Source organism: Aegilops tauschii, chromosome 3, assembly GCF_002575655.3.
Source record: "Aegilops tauschii subsp. strangulata cultivar AL8/78 chromosome 3, Aet v6.0, whole genome shotgun sequence".
Classification (NCBI taxonomy): Eukaryota; Viridiplantae; Streptophyta; class Magnoliopsida; order Poales; family Poaceae; genus Aegilops; species Aegilops tauschii.
In genome coordinates, this window is record NC_053037.3 from 427383769 (window position 1) to 427409472 (window position 25704).

The window sequence follows — 25704 nt, forward strand, 5'->3', positions numbered from 1 at the left end:
CCACCGAGTGAACGTTGCCAACTCTCTGTAACCTTCTGTAATTTCCTGGATCAACTCGGTCTCATTGATTGGTTTGCTTCGGTCCCATCGAGTGAACATTGCCAACTCTCTGGTAATTTTCCGGACCAACTCGGTCTCACCGATCAAATCAACTCGGTCGGTCCGTAATGACTCTGCAGCTTCTGTTTCTGATCTTGTTTTGGCTCCACAGGTTGCATACAAACTCGGATTAAGATGATTTTTATATCAAAATGAACTGTTTCGATGAGATGCACAACTTTCATGTTGAAACTTTTTCCATACGAGGCCATCTTAATTGAGTTTATGGTCATTCTATAATCTGATGTCACTATGAGCATCTCTGAACATGTCATAACTTTTGCATCCGAGCTCCGTTTTAGACCATCTTCATATCCATCTTGATCTTCTCGAATAGAGCCATCCCATGGCGACTTCCAATCATAAGTTTGAACTAATCTTGACATAGCTTTAAGCAACTTTTACGATTGTGCCACTTTTGAGCATCAACACATGCCCCCCTGTTTTTCGGCAAAGCTAGCGTGCCGAAAAATAGCTTGTCGTATTTACTCTAAGGACGATGTCAACACTCCATCGGCCATTTATATGTTCTTAGGACGATAAGTATATATCGGCCATTGCTTGATGCAAACTTGGGCGAAACCTTCTCAACTTTATTAACAATCCTGTGATAAAGTTCCATAGCTATGTAAGCATCCTCCGAACCATGTTGTTCACCCTTTCGCTAGGATTTTACAGATAACCAGTAATGAACTTTATTTAATCCTTGATTTCGCCTGCATAAAAATGTCATTAGTGGCTGAAGCGATGGGTTTTGGTTCGGCCTTACCTATGTCGGTGAGACAAAGCATCGGCTATTGATAGATGTGCAATGGAACATGATCAACATGGTAGCCGGATGCTTATTGTGACAACTCATTTGCTCTTCAATTGTTATGTCTAAACATATGAGAAACACTAAAGCAACCCAAGGTAAATTCTATATCTAGACATACCTCAAGGTAAAGTATAAGTGATTCGTCAAAACATTGATAACCCTTGGATATTTGTTGCACTACTCATAATGAATCATCGAAAGCCTCAATATGTGTAGCACCTATGGCACCAAAAAGCTCCAAACCGAATAACATTGCATATTCGGCTTTGATTGTTGTGCAAAAAATATTTTAGGAGGCATGAGGCTTCACAAAATAGCACCATAAGGAGATATATAAACAACACCAACACCTTGGCCATTGTTATGAATTCAATCATCAAAATATAATATCCATAGTACTAGAAATACAAGGCTAAAATCAATATTATGCATGTTATAAATTCGATGTTCAATAATAAAACAACAATTATTTGGACTCTCGTGGACTTGAAAGATTTGCAGGCTAAATCATAAATCAAAGCATAAACCCACTCACCAATTTTTCTATGAACTGGTCTATGCAACATATTTTGAATGGCATCGGTCATAATGTCTCATCTCCATGCAGGCCTAATATATGTATACATATAAATTTTGAACACATACCTTGTCTCGCTTTCCAATCGAACTAAGGACGATGTTAGTATACTACACCGGACATGCATTGACATATTCTGAGGACGATAGATAAATATTGGCCATTACCATAAGGTACATTTAGAATTCACCCACCAAAGTATGTATAGCCGAAATAAACAAATGAAATAGCAATATAATATTTCGGCCCTTTTGTATTAGCAACAAAAATGTAACTAACCAAATGTATAGTGATTTGGCAATACCCTCTCATGATATAGAAAATTATGTTGCATCCATGGATCAAAATAAATCCATGGAGGGTAATTGAGCATACCTAGGGGTGAATTCCTTATCAAAGGCATCAATGGCATGGTTGAAGAAAATGGATGATGTGCTAACCGAAGATTTTGATGTTGTGATGCACGCCTTTGGCTTAATTGTTTGTTGCTTCCATCCTTCTCTTTCTTCACTTTTATTGTACTTGTTGCAATAGAAGCATGCACATCATTTTTGTTTTGATTGATCCTCTTGGGAACCCATGCCATGTTCTTATTTCTCAACTCTTGTGCACTAAGATTTTGTAATTCCTTCTTTTGCCAATAAGAGAAGCCGACTGGGCATCTCGGTTGTGATTCTTCTACGACCAATGGCAATTCTTTTTTGGCCTTGTCCACTCTCAACTTCTTTTCTTCAGATTTGGCACTTTGACTCTCAACAATTGATTGCTTCATCTCATTGCCTGTAATAGCCAATGTCAAGACTTGCATTGGCTCTTTTTCATTTGAGATCAAATCTGAAGTAGCACTCTTACGACCATCTCTTTTAACGCGGTAAACTTGCTTGACTACCTCTTTCTTCTTCCTTGAGCTCCTGGCCGATACCTTATGATTGAAACGGTCTTTAACATGTCATTGTTCAAATGTTGTTTTTCTCGGAGCTGCATAATATTGGTCAGATGGTCTAAAATAAGATGGAGAATGTGCCCTCGTATCATACCTGTCCCATGATGGATATGGATCTACATGAGCATAGGGAGGCCTCCACGGCATTGGCGGCCCAAAATAAGGATATGAATATGTTGCATAAAAATCCTCACTTTGCCAATACCTATCCTCATATTTGCACCTTGGGGTGATCTTGGTTTCTTTGCATGATTTGGCCGATAAGCATTCTTCTCTTCACTCTTCTTTTGGTATTTATCCAATAGTTCAGCGGAGGTGATTTTCGATCTCTTACACTTGCGCTTATTTCGGCCTTTGTTTTCCATTGGTTCGCTTTCATCGATCATTGGATTTGCTTGCTGCCCCCTAGTCCATGGCGTCTTCATTGTAGCTTCGACCGAATTCTCGCCCTCAAGATTATGTTCATTACGCTCTTCAACATCTTCTCTTCTTGAAAGCTTGATCCCGTCACCTGCAGTTTTTACCTCTTCTTTAAATGGATCGGCTTGAAGCAGCCGATACAAAAACTTTTTGCCATCAGGACCGATTGGAATAGACTGGTCATCTCTTGGTGTTTCAACAAATTTCAATCATCCTTTTCCAATGGCCGATTTAACTATTTGACGAAACATGTTGCAATCCTCAAAATTATGCTTGAACGAATCATGCAACTTACAATACATTCATCCATGGATAGATGGCTCGACATTGTGATCAAGAATTCTAATATAATTACTTTTCACCAACAATTCAAATATTTGATCACCCATGCTTGAATTGAAGGCACACTTCTTATTTTCTAGCCGATCTTGTTGTGAGAACGGCTTTGGAGTTAAGAAAACGAATGGTTCAGATTTTGCATCACCCCATCCGGCTATGCATCATGTTTTGCACTCTATCTCCGATGTCTTTGGGTAAAACATTGTACTAGCATCGGTTTTCGCAAAAGAATTTAACCTTGGCTTTAAATTTCTAAAACGAAAATAGTTAGAACATACATGTCTCAATTGAGACCAAGTGCAAGCCGAGTACGAAATAAGCAAAGCTACCCAATTAGATATGAACATTAGATAAAGCAATGGGGAAAGCTTTGGCTGCAACAATAAGTCATCATCGGTCTCTATAAATGGCGCAATGAATTGACCGATATGTTCTATAGCAATTTTATTGCTAACAAGTAAATTACCCTTCTTCATTGGTCTTCCAAAATTACTTATGAGGATTTTTCTAATAGATGCATCAACAATAAAGTTGTGACCAAATCTAAAAATAGGTAAATTACTTGCTAGACATACCTCTTCAAATATGTTGGGAGAGCATGACTATGGTGTGACTTGAACAATATCTTGTTCCGCCTTTGGATGGCTCCCCAACGCCTTTTCATCATCTTTTTCTTGATTCTGTGCATCATTATATTGAAGATTTTTGTCAGCCTAACTTTGTTCAGCTACTTGCTCTTGCCCTTGAGGCTTGTCAATTTCTATGGCACGGAACTCATAGGGCAGGAAGTAGGTTCCATTAACTTCAGAAAAATGAAGCATGGTTGTTTTGCTATGCTTGCCATGGCCTTTCTCAATAATGCTTGCCTCTTTGGATTTGATGGATTCGAAATATATAATACTTGATTCGGCTTTTTCAACTGAAGCACTTTTAGTTTCCGAATCATCATTCTTTTCACCCAATTGGCAAGGCTTCTTTTCTTTGAGCCAATTCCCTATCAATTCTCTCTTGGCGAAGTATTTGCACCCTATCGTGCAAAGCTTTAACTCCCCTCTCAATTTCCGCTCGCTCTAGATCAGTTTGCCCCCCAATGCTTTTAGTATCTTTCGACAATGCACTGTTAATGTTGCCGAAATTTTGCAACTGTGTAGGGGGTGTATAATATGTTGCGGAACTAGGTGGAGGTGTATGCACAGCTGTATAACCATATGCTCTCTCGCTAATGCTCTCAATTGATGAAGTTTCATCTTCTTGCAAAATTCTAGCCTTTATTACAGTATAATCAGGAAACAACCCCTTTTCATATTGTTCAAGGCAAAGAGCACCAATCCTCTTATTTTGTGCCAAGCTCTTTTTTAACGCAGCCACAACCCCTTCTGGAAGGGATTGATCCATAGTATTTTTAGATTCTTTCGGCACCGATTTCTGAGTGTTGCCGAAATTCTCGAGTTGCATAGAGCACGCATTATATGCTATAGTATTAGATGGAGGCATGTGTGTTCCTGCAAAATTTTCACTTATTTGGTTATGACCATGAAGGTGCGGGGCCGAATTATGAACATCTATAGTTGCATATGGTGCTGAAAAATTATTAACATGAGGTGTAGCATATGATGGTTGAGAGTAACTGGCCGAATAGCTAGTACTAGCATGGACAATTCTCCCATCCATCGGAAAGGTTGGATTCACATATTGCAAATTAGTTGCCGATGAATAAAAGGGTGAAACACTTTCTTGTATTCTATTGGAAATTTGAACATGGGGTGTTTCAAATTGATTACCTAAACCCATCATGTTGTTCATCGGCATATGGATTTGTGGGGTTGCCGGTGCATGAGAGTTAGGATACATATGTTGTATGTTGCTAAAATCATAAGAATTTGAAGCATGAAGATTATTTTGCATCGGCCTTGCATGTAATTAGATGCATGATTGATGAAATCAGGGCTAGCCGATACATTATGCTCATTAAGCGATCCAGCAAGAACATATGAATTATTTGCTTCTACAAAGAGGAATTGGGTATTCATATTACCTTTGTAGATCACAACTTCTTGATGACGATATCTTCGTAGCAAGAACGGGCCGGAGACCGTTCAAAGCTTCGGTCCCCAGCGGAGTCGCCAAAAAGTGTGTTTCCACATGAACATGTCACCGTGTACCTCCAACGCCGAGGGTGATACACCGCAGCTCACGTCGAAGGAGACCTGTCCGGAAGCGCGGTACTCAAGCAATCCAACGAGCGCTTTTGTAGACCCGAAACCCCACACGCCTGGGAGGGACCCCGTTAGGGCACGCGGCGGCTATGGCTGCCCTAGGTCGACCTGATCGCCCCTAGGGCCTCGAGATTTGCCACCCCGCAATGAAGAAGAATGAACGGAGAACAAGGAAGAAGAATAACAAGGGAGAGGATAAAACTAAAGGTAAAAGTGGTAGATGATTTGATCGATTGTGTGTTGTTCAATCGGCCATCACCTCTGATCTATTTATGAGGCGGCTGGACTTCTCATACAAGAAAAGAACTAAAAAGTCCATCCAAAACGTCAAAAACCCTAACCTAACTCGAACAGGAATCTTTGGCAATTTTCCGGATCAACTCGGTCTCACCAAGTGGTTCGTTTTAGTCCCACCGAGTGAATGTTGCCAACTCTCTGTAACCTTTTGTAATTTCCCGGATCAACTTGGTCTCACCGATTGGCTTGCTTCAGTCCCACCAAGTGAACGTTGCCAACTCTCTGGTAATTTTCCCGACCAACTCGGTCTCACCGATCAAATCAACTCGGTCGGTCCGAAATGACTCTGCAGCTTCTATTTCTGACCTTGTTTTGGCTCCACAGGTTGCATACAAACTCGGATTAAGATGATTATTATACCAGAATGCACTGTTTCGACGAGATGCACAACTTTCATGTTGAATTTTTTTCCATACGAGGCCATCTTAATTGAGTTTATGGCCATTCTATAATCTGATGCCAATATGAGCATCTCTAAACTTGTCATAACTTTTGCATCCGAGCTTTGTTTTAGACCATCTTCATATCCATCTTGATATTCTCGAAGAAAGCCATCCCGCGGTGACTTCTAATCATAAGTTTGAACTAATCTTGACATAGCTTTAAGCAACTTTTATGATTGTGCCACTTTTGAGCATCAACAGTTATCGTATTATCCGTTGCCATTTTATTTGTGGGCATATTATCCGTTGCCCTATGTGGCAATTTAAATTAGGGTGGAATACGAGTTGAAAACACGAACAAAGCAAATGCTGCCATGGGATCACAAGCAAACACCCTCCGTCCAGGTGCTTTAATTAACCCATTAATGGAGAACTTGTGAGCGATGCGGGCGGCGGCTGGTGCATGAAGGTCAAAGAGCTCGCTTCCCGGTGAGCATGGGCGGCCTTGCTGCTCGCACGTGTCCCGTCGAGCCTGCGAGGTGGATAGGATGCACGCGTCCCGTCGAGCCTGCGCGTTGGACTGCTTGCACGCGTCCCGTCGAGCCTGCACGGCGGACTTCTCGCGCTCGTCCCGTCTAATCAAACAGTTGCACGCACGCCACCGAGTATGGTTAAATTTTGACACGGTTAATATAATACAATCATTTGCGATATTAATGTGTCAGCTTTTTGTTTCAAAAAGGACTTCATTAGCTACTAATGTGTGCGCCTCTTCTCAAACTGGACGATTTTTTTACCATGGAATATATGTGCCATGTCTTGAAACCATGCCGAGTTTCATGTTTTTCGGGTGAGTTTTTTATTTACTCGGATTTAAAAACCGAGATTCTCAATGTTTCAGGACGACGACAAGTTTGTAATTCATTCCCATTCCTTAAATAAGACCTAAACATGCATCCAATGACACATGTATGATTTCCCACCCATTTTGCTTCACTGGAGCATGTGCTTGTAGTTCAAATTTGAATTATGGACTACATTAAATGCGTAGAAAACTTAGTAATTAGTAATATATACAATGGCCAAATGAACCCTGAACAGTTTCAAATTTCAGCCCGACACTCCTCTTATTCTATGTTGCCTGTAGAAAACAAAGATCAAGGCGAGAAGAGGCAGCGATTATCGTTTCGCCCACAAGAGGGGCATGTTTCCCTACCGGAACCACGAGGGTTACGACATGCTCTGGTTTGTAAGAGGCTTGTAATATAGCTTCGCCCAAATTGGACAATTATATGTACCATGTAGTGACACCATGCCAAGTTTCATGATTTCCTGGTGAGTTTTGGATTTACAGAGATTTAAGAACTGAGATTCGCAATGTTTGTGGCCAAGCCAGGACGGTGAGACGGTTGAATTCGTTCCCATTCATTCCATGGGACCTAAACATGCACCCCAAGGAAACATGTACGTTTTTTCTAGCCATTTTGGTGCACTGGAGCATGTATTTGTAGTTCGGATTTGAATTATGGACATTAAATGCCTAGAAAACTCAATTAATTAATAAAAAAGGTCAAACGAACCCCGAATAATTTCAAAGTTCAGCGCGAATCTCCCATTGTTCCGTGTTGCGTGTAGAAGAAAATACGAGGCTAGAAGAGGGAGCGATTATCGTTTGGCCCACAAGGGGACATGTTTTCCTATCGTAACCATGAGGGTTCTTGCGATAGGCTCTGGTTTGTAAGAGGTTTGTAATAAAGCTTGGCCCAAATTGGCAATGTTTTTACCAGGACATATATGTGCCATGACGTGACACCATGCCACCTTTGATGACTTCCTGGTGAGTTTTGGATTTATGGGGATTTACAAACCGAGATTGGAAATGTTTGAGGACGAACTAGGACACCAGTACGGTTGTAATTCGTTCCCATTCCTGGCATGGGACCTAAACATGCACCCAAGGACACATGTATAAGTTTTCTAGCCATTTTGGTGAACTTGAGCATGTATTTGTAGTTCAGATTTGAATTATGGACATTAAATGCCTAGGAAACTCAATTAGTGTATAAAAAGGCCAAATGAACCCTGAATAAGTTTAAATTTCAGCACAGATATCAAGTCATTCCATGTTGCCCGTGGAAGAAAATACAAGGAAAAGATGCAGTGATTACGTTTCGCCCACAAGGGGAACACGTTTCCCTATCGGAACCATGAGGCTTCTTTGAGAGAAGCTCCGGTTTGTAATAAAGCTTGGCCCAAATTGGTCAATGTTTTTACCACGGCATATATGTGCCATGACGTGACACCATGCCACCTTTGATGACTTTCTGGTGAGTTTAGGATGTACGGGGATTTAAAAACCGAGATTCCAAATGTTTGAGGATGATCCCGGACGCGGGTACGGTTGTAATTCCTTCCCATCATGGCATGGGGTCTAAACATGCACCCAAGGACACATGTCTAAATTTTCTAGCCATTTTGGTGAACTGGAGCATGTATTTGAAGTTCAGATTTGAATTATGGACACTAAATGCCTAGGAAAATCAATTAGTGTATAAAAAGGCCAAATGAACCCTAAATAAGTTTACATTTCAGCACGGATATCCTGTCGTTCCATGTTGCCCGTAGAAGAAAATACAAGGCAAAAAGAGGCAGCGATTATGTTTCGCCCACAAGGGGGACACGTTTCCCCATCGGAACCATGAGGCTTCTTTGAGAGAAGCTCCGGTTTGTAAGAGGCTTGTAATAAAACTTGCACCAAAATAGACGAAAAAATTCCTCGACATATATGTGCCTTGTCGTGACACCATGCCAGGTTTCACGATTTTCGGGTGAGTTTTGGATTTACGAGGATTTAAAAATTGAGATTTGTCTCACGAAATGTTTTCAAATAGCACACGGTTCACTCACGAAAACCATGTGCCTACCAAACCATGCACTACAAAAAAAAGACACATCCGTGACATTTTGGGCCGAACGAAATTTTTTTCTGTCATACTTATGACACTTCTATGACGATAATTGTGACAAAACACGGTATCATCATAGATGTGGTGGGCTCCTACTTCTATGACAAAAAATCATGACAGAAAATGGGCTTTTCGTCCTGGGCGGGCCGGAGACGCAGCTGCATGACATTCTTTGGGCCGTCCATGACGGAAAAAACCGTGGTAGAAGCGAGGGCGAGGAAAATTTCGGGGAGTTCCCGGTTACGGTGGGTGGTCCGGGGCCGAGCGATGCGCGTTTCTCTCGTACACGTACGCGCGTGTGTGCGAGGCGTTGGGCTCTAACTGAACCCGAGCGATCGATCGATGGCTGTTAACTGAACCCGATCGAGCGATTCCTTCGCTACTGCTGCTAACTAAAGCTGCCTCTGGATGAACAGTGAGCATTGCAGGGGGGATTTGGATGAACAGTGAGCGTTGGGGGGGGGGGTTGGATGAACAGTGAGCGGTGGGGGTGGATGAACAGGACCCCGTGGCGTTGCCTCTGGATGAACATGACCCCGATCGATCAAGCCGGTTGGGGCTGGATGAACAGGACCCCGTGGAGGGCTGGATGAACAGGATGACCCCGTGGAGGGCTGGATGAACAGTAGACGGTGGAGGGGTGGATGAACAGTAGCCCGTGGAGGGGTGGTTGAACAGGATCCCGTGGAGAGGGGTGGTTGAACAGTAGCCGGTGGAGTAGCGCGCGGTGGAGGCTGGATGAACAGGAGCCCGTGGATGAACAGTCGCAGGTGGAGGCTGGAGGAGGTCGACGGTGGATGAACAGTAGCTCGTGGAGGCTGGAGGAGGTCGACGGTGGAGATGAACTGTAGCCCATGGAGTCCCGTTTTGCGGTACGCCACACCCCTCCCGATGAGCATGACCCCCGTTTCGACCATAGCGCTCCAACACAAGTCTGTTTCCTCCGTTTTGCGGTACGCCACACCCCTCCCGATCAACAGGACCCCGTTTCGACCATAGGAGGTCCAACACAAGTCCGTTTCCTCCGTTTTGCGGTACGCCAGACCCCTCCCGATGAACAGGATCCCGTTTCGAATGTGGCTGGTCCAACACAAGGTCGTTTCCTCCGTTCTGCGGTACGCCAGGCCTCGTTTCCATCACCTGTTCCGTCCAAGCCGGTTGGCTCCCACGCGTTCTGTTGCCTCCCGATGAACACGACGCCTTCCATTGCCTCCCGATGAACACGACGCATTCCGTTGCCTCAACATGAACACGACGCCGACGCAGTTTCTCCGTTTCGACCCAGCCATGTACACGAGCCCTGACCGTACATATGCGCGAGTAGGCGTTCGAGGCCCCGCTCGTATGTACGTGCGTGGCCGTATTTACTTTCTTGCACCCTGGCCATTGTACGTACGTGTACATGCTACGTGCGCGCCTCTACTACGACACGTGCGCGCCTCTACATCGACCAGTATGTACATACACGTTCGCGACCAGAATGACAACGCTACGTACGCTTCGACCAGGTGGGTCCCGACTGTCAGGCACTTCCTTGCGTGCGAAGATGTAGCTGGTGGGTCCCAGCAATCAGGGGGCGAATCGCTTTTTTTCGGACGCACTTCCTTGCGTGCGGAGATGTAGCTGGTGGGTCCCAACAGTCAGGGGGAAATGTTTTTTTGCAAAATACGGTGGCCCGTCCGGGGTCCCCGCTGTCAGGTGGAGGAATAATTATTTTGCGTGTAATAAGGAGGCACTTCCTTGCGGCTGCCGTGGACCCAGCTGTCAGCCTCTCCACGTACAATACTCTTCCGATGAAGTCGGTCATTGACCACATTGACCACGCCTCACCGAGAGCACCACGGCGAAGCCTAGGAAGGGGACGACGCGGAGCCGGGGAAGATGCGGAAGTGGATGCCCATGCGGAGAGGAGTATGAGGGTTCACTGGTTCGACTGCGGTGTGAGGCTGCCGTCGCTGCAGAATAACAGGGGGAGTGGGTGAGTGGAGGGATGGCCTGGCCAGCGGTGGGAGTAGTATGGGGGCGGTGAGGCCTCCGCGGGAGCACAGCCGGCCACGGGAGGCAGGAGCATGCGGCACGACCGGCGCTGCTTTGGGCGTCTGGAGCAAGAAGACCAGAGGTTGAAGAAGCACTACGGCCGTTGGATGAACATCGTACGGTCACTGGAGCTAGAATTGTTCATATATTGACTAAGTTGACAAAGCCCTCCGTCCCCGTCAACTTAGTAGGCCCACAATTCAGCCTCCCACTATGGTGGGTCCCAGCTGGCAGGTGGGTATTCATTTTTTTGTGCGCAATATGAAGGCACTTCCTTGCGTGCGAAGATATAGTTGGTGGGTCTGACCTGTCAGCGGAGGGAACTTTTTTTCACAAAATACAGAGGCCCTTCCGACGGGTCCCAGATGTCAGGTGGAGGAATCATTATTTTGCGCATAATAAGGAGGCATTTCCTTGTGTGCGGCCGTGGACCCAGTTGTCAGCCTCTCCACGTACAGTCCACTTCCGATGGATGTCATTCGTTGACCAAGTTGACCACGCCGCGCCGAGAGCACCAGGGCGGTGGACGACGGCGAGGCCTACGAAGGGAACGACACGGAGTCGGGGAAGAGACGGCAGTGGCTGCTCACGCGGTGGAGAGTACGAGCGTTGACTGGTTCGGCTGCCGTCGCCGGAAAATAACAGGAGGTGTGGGTGAGTAGAGGGGTAGACAGGCCAGGGATGCGAGTATGATGGGGCCGTGAGGCCTGCCCGGCAGCACAGCCGGCCACGGGAGGCGGGAGCAGGCGGTTCCGACGACGCTGGTTTGGGCGGCTGGGGCAGGAAGATCAGAGACGGAAGAAGCACGATTGCCGTTAGATTGACATCTAACGGTCTGACGCTGGTAGAGTCGATTGTTGACTAAGTTTCTTTTTTGAGAAACCTTGTGTACGCATGAACTTAGTAGGCCCACAAGTCAGCCTCCAAATCTGTGGCACACAACATAGAGCCCATTTGCTATTTTTTTTAATAATTTGATGCCCATTTGCTAATTCTTAAGTAATTTATTACAGCCCATTTTCTGCCCAGGACCACGGTCAAAAAGTTCAACCTTATTTTGCATATTTCGGTGGAGTCCAAACTGTTGTAATCCCGAAATGATAAACATTTTTTAAGAACTTATTGATTTGCCAAAAAAACGTTTTGTTTTTGTAAGCAAATAAGACGTGGGACAATTGAGTTGGTTTAAGGGAAAACCAATGGTAAAAAAATCAGCGCTGGGAGGGAAAACAACAACAAAAATAAGGATGTAAATATGAAAAGGGAATTTTATGTATTTTCAATATAATGATACGTGTGTATGAACTAGTAAAACTATAGGTAGAGATTAGAAAACGGATGTAGGACATGCATTTCAAGAGGAAAATTGAACTGGGTTGTGTGTTTGATTCAGTAAAAAACCTGCCTGCGGATGTTGTAAGACAAAATATAACTAACACTGGTGGGCCAGAGGCCAGTAGATACCTGCTGGATGTTTGTGCCCCGTTGGCGTCATGGGCTGGGCCTGCTAAAAACAAAACCAAGCCTGGGCAGTCTACAGCCCAGTTGAAACTTGCTCGACCTGAAAAAACAATATACGTGCTCAATAAACGAGAGAATTCTGCAACTACAGACTAATAACTGGGATGCAGCAGGGATATTGTTTTTTCATCGTGTAAGTGCATGCACTTGTTTCAAAAATTCGAGAACTGGGAATTCAAACGGCAGGTGCTTATGCTACCCATCAAATAAAAATCAGGTGCCTGAAAATTCGTTTCAAAACAAATGATTCAGCTTTATATCCACGTCAACTCTCGGCATGATGGTTGGAAGCAAATGCAAGTTCATACCAAAAGATCGTTAACAACAATACCAACTTGCAGACGACAAGGTAGTACGTACAACTACCAATACCAAACTAACTTATAATCTTTTTACTCCTGGCCCTAGTGTTCGTCTGGTAGAATATCTTGCAGAGGACCAGCTCACGCTCATTCTCTTGCTCCAGGTCCCCAAGGTGGTATTGGTGCATCACCCAGTTGGTCCTCTGTTGGTCGAAGTTCTTGTTGGTGTGCAGCACCAGAACCTTTTTGCTGCCCGTCTGCCGGCCGTTGACCATCACCGGCAAGGTATTACTGGTCTTGTGCCACATCGCGTGCATGCCGCACTCCGACTGTATCTTGCGACGTGTCCACGTGCCCCTTTTGAACGCCCTGGAATTGCGCTGGAAGAAATGTTTCCTTAGGCCACTCAGTGTGATACCTGTAGTATTGTCGAATACAGGTTTTAGTGTATGTAGTTGGCATTTTCATAACATCTTTGGCATGTTGCAGTCACTTGTTTCACTTTTTATTAACTGTCAAATTGTAATTGCTTCACCAGGTCTGCGTCTAAAAAGAAAAATAGAGCTATAAACAAAGGAATATGTTTGTGCAAGTAGACGGCCGATCGGTGTCTTACCTGGAAGTTTCTCAGGTTGGGTGTAGCATATGCCGTGCTCGCTGTCGATGGTTGGTATGAACAAATCGATGAGAGGGTGAGATCTCGCGCTGTCAGCACTCACTTTGGCCTCAAGGTGCTCGATCAGCTCCTGATCCGTGGGATCGAACTTGACGCCAGCCGGTAGCAACGGCCAATCCTTCTTCAACTTGCATTGGTAATTCCAGTTATATGGTACTCAATGTATGATCGACTGTTTTAAGTGAATGATGAAAGATTTCGACAGATAAGTGGTACTCCAAATCTGAAGTCCAGAATACCCGAACACGCCGCCGGGATTCTTGTGTCACCTCACGCGCAGTGTGTTGTCACGTTCAATGTGTGGACATGATGAATAATTTGACCGACGTATACTAGTACTGCTACTGTACTACTTACTAGGCGTATTTAGTGTCACATTTTAACCATAGGTTTAACTAACAAGTACGCACTTGAAGCCTAATTGATATATATATATATATGGCTTCTGCACAGCATCTCCATCATCATTATCAGTACATCCTACGCAGGTGAGTTAGGATGCATTTGATCCCAGGAAGGTATCTATCCTTCAAACCAGAGGAGTGCTTCAAACTAACAACGGTACATAATATCCAACAAAAGAGGGTCGTGCTACAGCAGCAGAATACATGGCTCAGTCTAGATATCGGCACGAATCAAGTTGTGCATATTTGCTGTTGACATGAACCACATCGCCGCATGTCGGGTTTGCAAAAGCCATCCATCGCATGGAAGCTTGATGCCTTTCACACACTGAAGATTATCTGGAAACAAGCTGTGTCGACGAATCTCTAGATATGGTGATTCATGAAACCCATGGTATGATGTGTAAACACAGTCCCCCCTGGCGAATGGAAGTTGCATAGCATGGTAATCATCGTCGGTGATATGATTGATGATTGGTTGGATGATCGGATAATTGAGACCGAGGAACAAGGAGTGGTTGCCGAGGCTGTAAACCCACCTCCAGTTGAATACGCCTGGCCACACGGAGCTGGGATCTTTCTCGAACACGAAGCAGCCATAGCCATCAATGTCACGAATGCCCCACACATTGTACTGCATGTGGTTTGATGTAATGGTTTGGTCAATTTGGTACGTGCGAATGAGCATCAAATGACCGCCGTCAGCTGAACGAGCGATAAACCACCACCCATCGGCTGGTATGATTCCAGGTCCTGGAATCATGAAGGCCAGCGCATTTGCGTCTGCTGCAACAATTCAAATTGGAGACCAAAAGGACAAAAATAAACAATCATGTTCAGAGTATGTGTGGAATTAAGATTATTATAACAGTGACACATATCATAGACAGAGAATTGCAATGCCGTGGTCATAATCATACCCCAAGTTAAAAAAATAAGCCAATGGCTTTCATATTCTAGCAATATGTCATGGTTCAAACATCATGCAACAATGAGAGGAAAACAGCTATGACAGAGCCTACTCATATTTTACCATAGCACTTACTACTACTGTTCTCATGTCAACTCTAAACAATAACATGCGTTGTAATGAAAATCTTGGAAATGAGAGTAACATATAGCAATCATGATGTTATGCTCATAATATGTATTCTAACAATCATTAGATGCCAATTGTTCTCATATCAACTCTAACAATAACATGTGTGGTCATAAAAATCTAGGAAATGAGAGGAACATATAGCAATGATGTGGTTATAGACATACTATCTATTCTAAATTTGTAACAATGTACAGGCAGTCGTATTCATAAGGTGAAGATGAGATGATATAGAACAATTACACGATGATAAATTCCACCAGTATAATCAGCACTATAGCATAAATGATGCGTCGACCGCGTAAATGATGCCATCGTGCACTATAGCATCAGACAGAAATGTCGCCTCAACAGGATTGACAATGAGCCATAACCTTGTATGGCGACCGGATTCCAGATAGACTAATCCCATGTTGAACAAGGCAATGAGCTTGTAATCCATGTAGTCTTCTGATGGTGTGGGCACTTCGCAGATTACAACTTTCAGCAAACAGAGGTCGAGCCAAAAGCTTAACGCGTCTCGTGCGTAGTGGGCAGGAGTGTCCGGCGGGCCGCGAGGCTCGATGGCGGCGGTATCCAACGATGGAAGGGTGATCTCTCGCTGGGTGTAGACATCCACGAGACGCCACGGGCTACCGGATTGGTGGATGAGGACGATCCAGTTGGCCTTCATGCCCGCCCAGTAGTGGCCGCGAATGAAGGACAGGTGGACGGGTAGTGGTAGCATGTCGAGGGGCACCACGGCAACCTCCGTAGGATAGTCAAGTCGGTATCTGGGCCACCTGCGAGGATCGGGCATCAGCAAGCAGGGTGTCTTGAAAAGAGCCAGCCGGTTGCAGACGAGTAGACGGTACAAAGACACCGAGCATGCGGCCAGACGGACGATGCTGAGTAGGTCCATACGATTACAGATCTGCTCCAAGAGAACATCGGGGAGGGAATTCCAATCGCGGCTCTGCATGTCAGTCGGTTCTGCCATTGGGGTTTTCGGTGCCTGCGAGCCAGCGGGGAAGTTGATTCGGGCGGGCGAGCGAAGAAGCTTCTCCTCGTGTGGCCGAGCAGTGAGCGGGGGGATATGGTAGGCGCGAGCTACCAAGGAAGATGGCGTGGGTGGGCAAGCGGTGAGCGGGGGTAAATGGTATGCGGCCGACGATGGGGAAGAGACGAGGAAGAAGAAGAGAGGAGGAAGAAGAGTGGAAGACGGGGAAGAAAGTGCATTAAATCTCAATTCTACTAGTACTACTACCAGGATATACCGTCCTTCGGAGTGTAAATAGTTACACCGATGACATGTGGGTCTACCACAAGAGGGCCCATATGTCAGTTAATGGAGGACAGAGGTGCGTAGGCGTATTTGCAGAAGCGTGCTCTATTGGCAAACATGATGGCAGTACTGGGTAAGGCTGATTTAGTAACACCAACACGCTGGTTCAGCTTATTAATTACGTGTCCCATCCGCTGCAGCGTGTATTGTCACTTCACTGCGAAGACTAGTTGAATAGTTCTCTCTGACCGAGATGGGGAATAATGGATCGCGAAGACTTCCTTTCTACAGTATCCCTATGCCTCTACGCTCACTTCACTCATTTTGCTCCGTACCTAGTCACTTGTTGAAATCTGTAGAAAGACAAATACTCCGTATTTGGGAACAGAGGGAGGCTTTTACTCCGTATTTGGGAACAGAGGGAGTATCACCATATGGAGGGAACAGAGGAAGCTTGAAATATGAACATGTCAATGGAAGGGAGTAAGCCCCATGCATGCATGCAACATGCAACACTCACACGTACACATGGACGCATGCAACACTCACGCAGCCATGCGGCACACAGCACACGACGCAGCACACACGCTCACGCTCAAGTGCTCAACCTACTCCCTACGTCCGTGAAAGACTGTACATTTAGAGATTTACACATTGACCAGGGCATAATTAACGCCCAAAAGTAGCAGACTTATGTGTGCATGCGACCATTGAGAGAAGAAGATTAAATGAAGGCCGTTGCATGCTATAATTAAGGATAGACATGTAGCCTATACCTAGAGCACAAGTTGGTGCATTAGTCAATCAATGTCGATTTAGACTAAAGGCTAAATGCATTGGAAGTGTAGCTGTACATCATGTACTACACTCTTTATTTTTTAGCCAATGTACACTCTTTGTTGGAAGACCGAGGGAGTACACTTGCATGCACTCACATACACAGCGAGGGTGGTTCGCGCGCAAGGGTTGGACTCCTGTCGCGCCTGTGTAAAGTTTTGTTTAACTGATTTCATTGCTCTGCCAACTGACAGGTGGGACCCAGGAACCAGGTGACAATTTAACCAGTCAACAAAGTGCCACGTCGACTATGTGGCCGGTTAGTAGGGTGCAATACGGTGCTCTACGATGAGCTAGTGATCGTATAATCACCGCAAAACTATATATAGTAACCGTAAAGAGCGTATTGTTACATACGTTGATCGCCAGTGTATTTTTCTCGTTTCAAGTTAAGCCATATTAACCGGAAAGGACGCAGTATGGACTAGTAGTACTAGTCCTGCTTTGATGTGTCCCGTCAACTCGCCGAACGAGGACAAGCTTGCTTACTACGCCTCTCCCTCGCCCACGCGCGCGGTGGTTCGCAAGACAAGGAGAGGGTTTTGACTACAGCGCCTTCTCCATCTCCCTCTCCCTCGCCCTCGCCCTCGCGGTGGACGTGCAGCAGTTCAATCGGTGTCAGATTGCTAGAAGCATATTGTACTGTAGTATCATCATTGCTGGACCTTCCGAAGAGGCGAAGAGCCAAGTGCAAGGTTCACACGAGTACAAACTGTTGAACCTCCCGAAGAGGCAAAGAGCCAAGCGCAAGGCTTTATAGGAGTTGTCGTCCTAGTAGGAGTGTACTACAACTATAGCGAACGATGCTACTATATGATGCCGCCACGTCACGTATATCCAAAGCTGTGCCACCTTTTTTTTCTCAAAGAACGTGTTGGACGCTCCGTGCAACAACCACACAAGTTGCACGTACACATAACACATTTACTAGTAATAAATTCTAAAGGACAAATGCCAGTATGCCACACAAGTTCATCTCCAATTCATGTGATAAATTTGTGCATGACTAGTCTACATATACTCACAGCGCTACCGTTCACAATTACCGTACTCCACTTACACGTTATAGATGGGCTACATGTCCTCCTCCAGGTTCCAGTCCCAGGTGTTCTTCATGGATGGCACGATCGATAGCGGTGGGCAACGGGAATCATTGTCGCAGCTTTCTAGTCCGGTTCCACACGATGGAGACTCATCCAAGCTGAAGCGGCATAAATCAGGGATAGCGTGTCCCAGCATGTCGTTCATCCGGCGGTGCGCACTGAAGACACAACCATGCTTCATGAACGGCAGGCCTTCCGTGTCATGCACGGAAGGTGGCATCCGCTTCACAATGGGGTAGCTGTCCCCAATGAAAAGCGAGTACTCTCCAAGAGTGTTCCTCGGCACCCACGTAGCATCACGGGGGTTGAACTCGGCGCCGTTCATCTGGTACACGCGGCATCTCAGATCTGGACACATGGTGACGTACATAGTCAAGGTCCATGCATAATAATGTTGTGCTCAAATATGGCGGTCAGTAATATTGTGCAGCAAATAGTACTACTCCGGTATAGAGGAAGTAAAATAACCAGCTTATTATATATAGCCACTCTTGGCTACATGGATGAGATAGAAAGACATGGAAAAACAAAAATGGTGGCAGCTAGTGGGTTCAAGTCTTCAAGGGCCTAGCTAGCTATACGCATCCTCCAAGGTAAAAAGTACTCCTACTAGTACTAGTAAGTACTACTAGTACAACAATGAAAGAGAAGGCGAGAGGGTTAAAAAATGGAATACCTAGGTAGATGGTGATGGTCCGATCGTGGTAGATTGTGTGACCATGTTGCACATCAGTGGTACCATGGGTAACGACTGCTAAGATAGTTGATCCCAATATGCCAAAGTCAGCTACAAGGTTCCAGGTTAGACCAAATCACGGATGCAAATGCACATCCAGGATCGGCGATCTTATTTTGATCGGGGGATGACTGGTCCCTGCAAAATAATGGAGTACCGTTAGGGATGCAAATGATGGTTTGTGCATTCCGTTTGTAATCTCCCGTACCGTAGGATGGCAACCAGATGAAACAAGTCCCCTGGCTTGTCACCGCGAAGATGCGGCCTAGATGGCGCACTGCGTCTTCGAACGTGTAGGGGTACAAATCAGCCGCCGCCAACATGCGCCAGCCTCTGCCCTTACTGCCTCTTGCATTGATGGCAATCCTTATGCCGAACACCACGATGAGATAGTAATCGTCGTAGCCGCGTCGCTTTGTCGGCGGGGCCGCAATTGCTATCTTCTTCAATCTCATGTAGGCATCATCATACGTATTCAATCCCAGCCAGTCCGAAAGGCCGATCCCAATGGTGGAGAAGGGGTCTACCAGAACGGCCGCACTGCTGTGGATGCTGTGCAAAATGATGGTGGTATCCGGCCGGAGGTATGCAAGCCAATCTTCGTTGGCACTGACCTAGACCTATATATAAGACGGTGGGCAGCGGAGAAATTACTGGATGGAAATGGAATAACTAAGTACTACATGATCAAACTCCATTACTGACCTGCTCATCGGACAAAATCCGACTACCTCTCAACGTCGGCAACTCTAGCGGAGTCAACGTGCAACCATGGCCAGGGAGCGGTGGACTATTCGAAGGATTGTCCCATAGAAGAACCTTCTCCCCGAGGACGCATGGAAGACCAACAAGCATGGCCTTTTCCCAAGCCTGTTTAAGCACCGTCTTGAAAAAGTTGGTGCAGGAAGCACCGAGTCTTGCGGCGGTGAGGACGTCGGAGCGGCGTGCGATTTCTCCCAGAGGATCGTTGTCCAAGATCTCCCAGCCCCGACGAGGAGGAGAACCGCCTGGAGAATCCATGGGAGCAGCGATGAACTGCCTTCTCTTCGGGGGGAGGGGAACTGGCGAGGAGGAGATAAGAGCGTAGTAACCGCAGGGACTCGTCCCTTCCAACTGTAGATCGTTCCTTAGCGAAGGGGTGAGGCTATTATTTACTACTAGCACTAGCATTATGGAACGTTATGGGATTGCATTATACTGTAAATAATAGCACTAGTAAGAAATTTTTGGCACTAGGTAGTAGTTTTTGGCGTGGATTAAGAAATTTTGGGTATGCTTTTGCTATTTTTTGTACACGCCAACTAGTGTCAAAAAACGTCTTACATTATGTGACGGAGGAGTACGTACTCGTACTGTAGCAGTACTAGTACTGCTTTTTATCAACTAGTAGTGCGATGTACTATACTTCTAGTCTAGTCTAGTATAGTGCACCAGTTTTGAACTCTTGAATCTCAGGGCCAAGGAGCTACAGTTGGAAGTGGAGGGTACTACTGTTGTCTAGAACCATCGTTGTACTATCAATGCAGGGAAAGTACACCTGCGTAGTGGCCTAGTGGGTACTCTCGGTGCTCTATTCATCCGCTCCTCTCATGTAGCTGGCCTACTTAGCCGCTCCTCTCACGCACACACTAGCAGCTTGTTTATCAGTGACGGTTACTGCAGGGGCAGAACATTTGAGTTATTTGATACAGTGAGACTAGGCTTTTCGCTTCCATTTGTGGAGGTGTAATTGATCTCATCGAACTTTGTTAGTAGTTCCTTCTTTATGAATGAGATGAAGCAAAGCTTTTGCCTCTGTTTCAAAAAAAACATGTCAAGAGGAATTTCTTTTATAGTAGAGCCGATAATGGAGTGAAGTCCATGCGTGCAACGCCACAAGCTACAGAGTAGTAGTAGAGCACTTTACGTACAGAGCCATATTGCACAGTTCCCAATGCCCCGACAGGCTTTTCCGACTCCTCGGGCTTAATTGGGAGGCGCTAGTTTAAAGATGCTACTAGCTGATGAGGAAGCTGGAAGCGAGGTGCGGCTAGGGCGAGCACATGAGCCACGGGATGCTGGGAAGGAAAACCCGTTCACGTGGCTAGGCTATCCAGTGCACCCAGATTGTGGTGCCGCACGTCCGTTTGACTTCAAAACTCAAACTACCCGTGTAAAATATGTTAGGGAACGTAGTAATTTCAAAAAAAATTCCTACGCACACGCAAGATCATGGTGATGCATAGCAACGAGAGGGGAGAGTGTTGTCCACGTACCCTCGTAGACCGAAAGCGGAAGCGTTAACACAACGCGGTTGATGTAGTCGTACGTCTTCACGATCCGACCGATCAAGTACTGAACGCACGGCACCTCCGAGTTCAGCACACGTTCAGCTCGATGACGTCCCTCGAACTACGATCCAGCCGAGTGTTGAGGGAGAGTTTCGCCAGCACGACGGCGTGGTGACGATGATGATGTTCTATCGACGCAGGGCTTCGCCTAAGCTCCGCTACGATATTGTCGAGGTGTAATATGGTGGAGGGGGGCACCGCACACGGCTAAAATATCGTATATCAATTGTGTGTCTAGAGGTGCCCCCCTGCCCGCGTATATAAAGGAGCAAGGGGGAGGCCGCCGGCCTAGGAGGTGTGGCGTGCCAGGAGGAGTCCTACTCCTACCGGGAGTAGGACTCCCCCCTTTCCTTGTTGGACTAGGAGTGGAAGAGGGGAAGAGGTGGAGGGGAGGAAGGAAGGGGGGCGCCGCCCCCCCTCTCCTTTTCCTATTCAGACTGGGGGGGAAGGGGGGCGTGGCCCTGCCTAGCCTCCTCTCCTCTCTTCCACCTAGGCCCACTAAGGCCCATTAAGTTACCGGGGGGTTCCGGTAACCTCCCGGTACTCCGGAAAAATCCCGATTTCACCCGGAACACTTCCGATGTCCAAACATAGGCTTCCTATATATCAATCTTTATGTCTCGACCATTTCGAGACTCCTCGTCATGTACGTGATCACATCCGGGACTCCGAACAACCTTCGGTACATCAAAACATATAAACTCATAATATAACTGTCATTGTAACTTTAAGCGTGCGGACCCTACGGGTTCGAGAACTATGTCGACATGACCGAGACACCTCTCCGGTCAATAACCAATAGCGGAACCTGGATGCTCATATTGGTTCCCACATATTCTACGAAGATCTTTATCGGTCAGACCGCATAACAACATACGTTGTTCCCTTTGTCATCGGTATGTTACTTGCCCGAGATTCGATCGTCGGTATCTCGATACCTTGTTCAATCTCGTTACCGGCAAGTCTCTTTACTCGTTCCGTAATACATCATCCCGCAACTAACTCATTAGTCACAATGCTTGCAAGGCTTATAGTGATGTGCATTACCGAGTGGGCCTAGAGATACCTCTCCGACAATCGGAGTGACAAATCCTAATCTCGAAATACGCCAACCCAACAAGTACCTTTGGAGACACCTGTAGAGCACCTTTATAATCACCCAGTTACGTTGTGACGTTTGGTAGCACACAAAGTGTTCCTCCGGTAAACGGGAGTTGCATAATCTCATAGTCATAGGAACATGTATAAGTCATGAAAAAAGCAATAACAACATACTAAACGATCGAGTGCTAAGCTAACGGAATGGGTCAAGTCAATCACGTCATTCTCCTAATGAGGTGATCCCGTTAATCAAATGACAACTCATGTCAATGGCCAGGAAACATAACCATCTTTGATTAACGAGCTAGTCAAGTAGAGGCATACTAGTGACACTTTGTTTGTCTATGTATTCACACATGTATTATGTTTCCGGTTAATACAATTCTAGCATGAATAATAAACATTTATCATGATATAAGGAAATAAATAATACTTTATTATTACCTCTAGGGCATATTTACTTCAAAATATTGGCTCGCAGCGAAGTTACTATTTAAAAATAAGGCCGCCGTGTGTTCGGCTGGGATCGAACCCACAAAACGAGGTATACACTCCCGCGACCACTAGTAGTACTCGTTGGAGTACAACGCAACCTAGAATCGCCTTTTGTCGCTAGTAGTACATACATTGTTCCTTACAAGAAACCCCTAATAATGCAAGAAACCACTAAAATGCCAAGAAACTACTACCACTTGCATACGCGGCAGACTTAAGATAAGACTACCTTATCAACCATTGTACATGCTCTTACCAACCAGCCCTACCAACAAACGACTACTCTACAAAGTGCCGTTATAGGCACGTTTCAACCCATGGCCCTGTTTGGATACATTTGTTGTCAATCTAACCCTGCCATCCAAACATCACTTTGGTTAGAGTTAGTTCAGGGTTAGAATCTAACTCTAACCTCTGACAGGGCCCATGTCGCCCATTAAGTCAACGCCTTCTATTCGACCGGGCGTTATGACTTGTGGAACCTACATGTCAGTCTGCACAAAAATCCCCGAGTGACCTCCTACCTCCGGCCTGTCCACCTAGTCATCCTCGGCCATGGGACGCAGCTACCGCCGCCGGCAGAAGGCGAGGTCAAAACCGCCGGCGGTGCGGAGCCAATGTTGCGGCAGCCCAGATACCAGCTCCGTCCGGCACTCGCGGCCGCTAGCTAGCCAAGATAGCTCCGGCCACCTGCTTGTCTGTAAGGTTTGCTAGCTAGATTGGCATGGCAGCGCGACGGCTTGATCACGCGCACCGCGCTAAGGCCAGCCATCTGGCTCGAGCAAAGGCCAGCGCGGCAGCTTGCTCGCTCGTGAGTCACACTCAGGCCAGCTTGCCAACCCGTGCGGAGGCCAGCACGGCGTCCGACCCATCCGGCGGAGCGACGGCCAACTCGCTCATCACCGGCGCCACCGACAAACACGCATCAGTACTGTTTGAAGTAATGTTCAGGAAAAATAATGATTTGAGGGGGAATAACAGGATAGAAGGTCAGATGTGGGTCCCTCGTGTCAATGGTCAAACAAAATGTGTTGGTTTAAGCTGCCTCGTCAGCACGGACGTGTGGGCCAACCCTGTCATAAATGGGTTTAAACGAACCTAATCGGTAGGAGTACTAGGTAGTAGTAGTTTTTGGCGTGGATTAAGAAATTTTGGGTATGTTTTTGCTATTTTTTGTACAATAGATTCTTCCTAGGGCTGGTTGAAAGTGGTATTTTTTTGTTAAATACTCTACATACTGTAAGTAGGAGTGGAAGTTAAGCTTTGGAAGCCAATAAGCAAGGCTAGTTACATAGTGCATATGTGTACATGATTGAAAGTAAATATCAACCATGAGTGACTAATATCTTGATGGAAAACTCGAAACTATGGAATACTAGGAAAAAAATTCAGGGTTGGAAATACTAGCAATGTTCATGTGCGTTGCAACGAATCATAATTAGAATAATACTTATTCACAAACTTGAAACAAAACACTCTAATTTTGATATACATATATCACTAGAGATATATTATGTTTTTTAGACAAACTAGAGATATATTATGTTTCAATTAGAATATATTCCTTGGGCTGTTTTGGTGAGGTCAGGGAGGGATGTGGTTGGTTTTAAGATACTAATTATGTGTTTTTCTGCAAATTGGTAGACAAGTGGGATGTTGGTGAGAAAAGGCAACAACTTACCTCACAGTCGTTAGATGTAGATCTAATGGTCAGAAACGACGGATGGGAGACACACCATCATCATCAACTTAGTCTTCTGTAGGATTACTCACAAGATCCGTGCATTGCATGGAACATCAAGATGCATTTTTTTATAAAACACTTGTTGTGATCGACCCTTGCGGGAGTAATCCCATGTGTAAAAACTAATGATATCTCGAGAAATATGAGATAAGGTGAAGACAAAGTGGGGTGTGCTGGTGATTGGTGGTCGGACTGAGCGGAGGCATGGGGATTGTCGATGCCGGCAGCGGCCACCAGGCCAGTTTGTTCCAGAGGCTTCCTTTCTTAATTGCTCAACAATGAGGTTGTTGGAGATAAGGATGAACGAGGGAAGGCCTTGTCTGCAAATGTGGAGAGGTGTGCGGGTATCTTTTAGTTTAATTTCCATCCGTCAGATATAGATCGGAAGGTTTATATTGCAAGATGGCACACGTACCATCATCACCAACTCGGTTTTTTATAAGAGAAGAAATATAAGTATGGAGATACAAACGTATTATCGACACTTGCTTTCGTAAACTAGCATCTACATTCTATTCAACGCCTCGGCATGTGGGGCCTTAGCACAATGACTTCTCGACTGTGTAAAACAAAGATTTTCCCGTCGCCGATAAGGAGGGGGTGACGGCGGCGCGCTTTTTGGCTTGCTCTAGTCCTAGTAGTCATACTAGGTGGTCTAAGCACGTGTAGATTTATTCTTTTTCATGTCTCGTGTTCGCCGTACTGCCACGACTGTTGATGAATAGACGGTAAGTTATTCACGGGGAAACCCTTGTTGAGCGTGTTTGCAAGAGAGAGAGAGAGACAGTGTGCGTGTGTGATATGTTAGATACTGAGGCAATGATAACAGATTCTTTGTGTCTATGTGTGTGGAGGATAGAGAGAGAGAGAGACATGTACATGGGGCTTTGTGTTGTGTAACATGGAGACACATATACATAATTAGAGAGTGAGTGTGTGAGATACACATGCGGACATGGGGAGAGATGAGGATCCAGATAAATGGGTGTTTGTGCGTG